The sequence below is a fragment of the Dipodomys ordii genome, unplaced genomic scaffold (assembly GCF_000151885.1).
Source record: "Dipodomys ordii isolate 6190 unplaced genomic scaffold, Dord_2.0 Scaffold17, whole genome shotgun sequence".
NCBI lineage: Eukaryota > Metazoa > Chordata > Mammalia > Rodentia > Heteromyidae > Dipodomys > Dipodomys ordii.
Window position 1 is genome coordinate 12,701,993 of NW_012267233.1, and position 4,565 is coordinate 12,706,557.

A 4,565-nucleotide genomic window follows, 5' to 3' on the forward strand; every position below is an offset into this window, starting at 1 on the left:
CCCCCCAGCTCCGCGCGGCTCCCTGGCCACGAGCCCCGCTCCTCGGTGGGCCTCGCAGCCGTCAGGGGCTCCGCGGCACCGGGAGAGGCAGGGCTCGTGGAGTGGGACGGGGGCGCGGGCCTGGGGAGAGGCATCCTGGGAGTCCCGAGCTTGGGGGTCGTTTCCCCGGGGGAAGCACCCCTCGAGGATGACACTGAGGAATAAAGTGAGCAGAGGACGGATAATTGGTGACGAATGTCGGGGGCTGTCCTGGCAGTGCCCAGACCGCCCCACCATCAGCCCCAAGTTCATAATAACGGAGCATCCACTGGCTGGGGACCAGGCCCGGGGGTGGGGAGGGGAGCGAGGATGCCAGGATGGAGAAGAGAGACAAGATTCCTGCCCGAAGGAGTGGTGAGAGTCTAGTTCAGACAAGACCTGAGAAATGATAGGTGAGACGTTTACAGCTTTGTCAAGTGGGGAAACCTTACCCTGGGGATCTCGAGGGCGCCTTGGAGGGATGTAGAAGGCAGCACTGACTGGCTGATGGGCGGCTGGGAGAAGGGCTGATCCCATGACCACAGTGGGCCATCTGCACAACAGGCCTGGGCACCTCTCAATAAAGCTCCAAAATTCTAGCCCCAAACCACTACCCCAGCACACCCAGCGCATGTTTTAACAAGCCAAGAGGAAGAGTAAAACGAATATCAAATCCTCAGGATATGCAAGAGGCTGATCATTTATTTAACTGCTTCTGGCTGCCTGGATTTTGTAACTAACCAACACTCCTATTTGACGACAGAGTTGGTTTCTGATACATGAATATAAATGCCATGTATAAAATCAGTTCTTCAAAAAAGCTCTCAAGTGTTGGTAACTAAAATCCCAGCCAAATTTGAGAGGATGGGTAAGGTTGGGAGAGATGGTGGAGTGTTACCAGCCGAGACTCACTGGACATGTTGAATTGAAATGCAATCTCTTTGTACAACTACTTCAGACTATGGGGTTAACACATCCTGGCCATCCGTGGCATCACAATGTCAAGAATCTGGGACCCCCATTCCCCCATTCCTTCAGGCACATTAGCTCACAGGGTGCCTTGATTGGTCTGCAGGGACCAGAAAGAGCTTTTGTAAGTCTGGGAGGAGGGAGGTGGAGGTCAGAACGCAGAGGACAGTCTTCAGGAAATGTCAGAGCTCTCAAGCCTTGGATCCCACAGAAGAAAATTCTTCCAGAGTCCAAGCCAGTGAAAATCCCCTAGGAACTGGATAGTTCATTTATGGAAACTTACATTGAAGATGTGCAACACCCTTCCAAGACACCAGCATGAGCCTGTAATTTACCAAGAAAACAATAGCTATCTGGAAATCCTTCAAGATTTTAAGGAAATTGTGATTTAATAACTGATTCTAGTGATTCTTGGTGTATGCCAACTAAAATGGGGGTTTCTCCCCAGAGAATAATATGGGAATTCTTCAGAATAGGAAATTTCTGTGTGGAGCAGGGCAGAGGCCACGTCAAACAGGTCAAATGAGCTATTCTACCTTGGAGTATGATCTTCGGGTTGGCAAAAACAAAACAATACAAACTAAAAAACGGGCAAAAACAAATTCAATGTCCTCAAAAATGAAGTCAGAGTGAACAATTATTTAACTTCTGGGTTACCTTGGTAACGCTGTGGGGGGAATGCAAGTTGGTAATGAAAGCTGTTAAGAAAAGGTTAAACTGCCTTTTCTGCCAGAGGTCTAGCTCGGAGGTGGCTGTGCAGAGAGCCTCGTTCAGATGTGTTGCGTTAAGATCCTCCTTTCTCACATGAGCACTCAGAAAAGCAATCAGGAATGAGGGTGTGTAGGAGCTGGGAGCTCCTACAACTAAAAAGTCTTTAACATTTTCTCCCCCTCTGTAGCAAGGTTCAGTTCTACTTCCACGTAGGGTCTTTGGAACTGTAAGGATTTGGGCTGTCCTCAAAAGTAGGATTTAGCAAAAGGATCCATTTATTCCTTGTACACATTAGAGCTTGTTTTGCATTAGAATTTTTCTTGAGACCTAGCTATCTGGCCTGGATGACAGACGGAAATAAGACTCAGGAAACACAAAGAGCCAGAGGAGGGCTGGGAAAGTGACTCAGTGGTAGAGTGCTTGCCTTGCATGTATGAGGCCCTGGGTTCAATTCCTCAGCACCACATAAGCAGAAAAAGCTGGAAGTGGTGCTGTGGCTCCAGTGGTAGAGTGCTAGCCTTGAGCTGAAGAACTGAGGGACAGTGCCCAGGCCCAGAGTTCAGGCCCCACGACCAGCAAAAAAAAAGAGCCAGAGGATGGGTGAGTACAGGACAGTTTGGCTCACTGAGATCCTAAAATAAAACTTGCACTGAATGGCTGAGTGGAACTGTGAAAGTGTGAAGGTTTGTCACCTGCATTGCCTCTAGGTGACAAGTCGTGGGAGCTTCCTCTTTTGCTCCTTTAAGTTGAAAGGCAGGAAATCTCCTGGGAAGATAAGGTCAGCTTCTGCTCTGTTGCTAGAGCTGCTGAGGTAGAGATGTGAGAGGAATATGGCAAAAGAGAAGCTGAGTTTCCACTGCAGTTCAGGATAGAGAAACTTCTAGAAGAGCAATGCCTCCTTCTGAATACTCTGCCAAAACTGACAGCTATTCTATGTCCAAAGGGGTTCCTGTTGGACATGTCAGCTGATAGTACCATTGTACCTGTAGAAATTTCTAAAGAAACACTATCCCACCTTGGAAAGACAGGATGATAAGTATTAAGAAAACTGTACTAAAAATAGTTTAGAGCCGGGCACCGGTGGCTCATGCCTATAATCCTAGCTACTCAGGAGGCTGAGTTCTGAGGATCGAGATTCAATGCCAGCCCAGGCAGGAAAGTGCGTGAGACTCTTATCTCCAATAATCCACTCAAAAACCGGAAGTGGTGCTGTGGCTCCAGCAGTAGAGCACTTGCCTTGAGCTAAAGAGCGCAGAGACAGTGTCCAGGCCCAGTGCCCATGACTGACCAAAAAAAAAAAAAAAGTTTAGAAAAACAAAAATTCTCTTTTTTTGGTGGGGGGAATGAGGGTGGGGTGGGAGAGGTTTAGTGGGGGAGGGAAGGGGTCCGACTCTAGGCAGGCATTCTACAATTGATCCCATGTTCCAGCTTTATTTTAGTTTTCAAATACAGCCTTACATTCTTGACCTGGTCTGGTCTTAGACATCAATCCACCTGATCTCTGACTCCCAAGTAGCTGGGCTGACAGGCATGAGCCACCATGCCTGGCTAACAAAATGCTTCTTCAAAGAGGACTGCCAGTGTTTTTGTGATTGTAAATTGAACCATGAGGTCCTGGGGATTGGGATGTAGCTGCTGTGACTCTGACCTGCACACCGTGCAATCAGACGATGAGGCCTCCTATCAAGAATGAGGCAAGGGGGCTGGGAATGTGGCTTAGTAGTAGAGTGCTTGCCTAGCATGCATAAAGTCCTGTGTTCTATTCTATAGCACCACATAAATACAATAAAGCCAGAAGTGATCCTGTGGCTCAAGCCCCAGGACTGGCAAAAAAAAAAAAAAAAGAATGAGACAAGGGTGCAGGGGAAGGCCTTCATATACTCTAGTCTAATAGTATGATCTGTTTTCTAGAATATGAAACCATCCAATGGACCTGGTGTGTGTGGTGGTGTCACTTAGCAGCACAGACAGCTAAACCTGAGAATTGGCACAGTATGGTCTGTGATTAGATGCCATAGTCTCATTTCTTTGGCACTCTATTACCTACCACCTCTCAAACATGTCAATGAGTCTGTGTCAACGTTGTCCTTTACAAGACATTCAGGACATGACAACAACTTGCAGCTATCCTATGACTCCCCCACCACACTGGCCAAGCTCGATAAGCAGGGACTTGAGAATAACACAAACATCTTTCCCCTAATCCTTCTCATCAAAGGAAATAATCAGGACATGGTTCTTACCAGAGCCTAGCAGAAAGGCAATGAACAGGTGGTTAGTGACAGGATACTGAGATGTTCTGCCGAGTCACATAAACCACAGAAGATAGGACATAGTGAGAGAGAGTAAGCAATTTCACTGATAGACAAGCCTCTGAGAAGAAGCAACTGCTAAGTTCTGACTCCTTTAAAACAAGAACTGGCAGAAAAATTCCCAAGTATGGAAAGTGCCAGAAAAATCACTAGCTACAAAGCACACTAGCTGTAAATAATATTTTTTGATTTGTTATTTTTAGTGATTGTGGAGCTTTAACTCAGAACCTGGGAGCTATCCCTTTTGCTCAAGGCTAGCACTCTACCTTGAGCCACAGCTCCACTTCCAACTTCCAACTGGTGGTTAATTGGAGACAAGAGTCTCATGGTCTTTCCTGCCTGAGCTGGCTTTGAACCATGATCCCCAGATCTTAGTCTCCTGAGTAGCTAAGCTTGAGTCTCAGTCTTTCCTGCCTGAGCTGGCTTTGAACTATGATCCCCAGATCTCAGTCTCCTGAGTAGCTAGGCTTACAGGCATGAGGCACCAGTGCCAGACTAAGATTCTTTTTTTTTTTGGGGGGGGGTCCGGTCATGGGGCCTGAACTCTGGGCATGG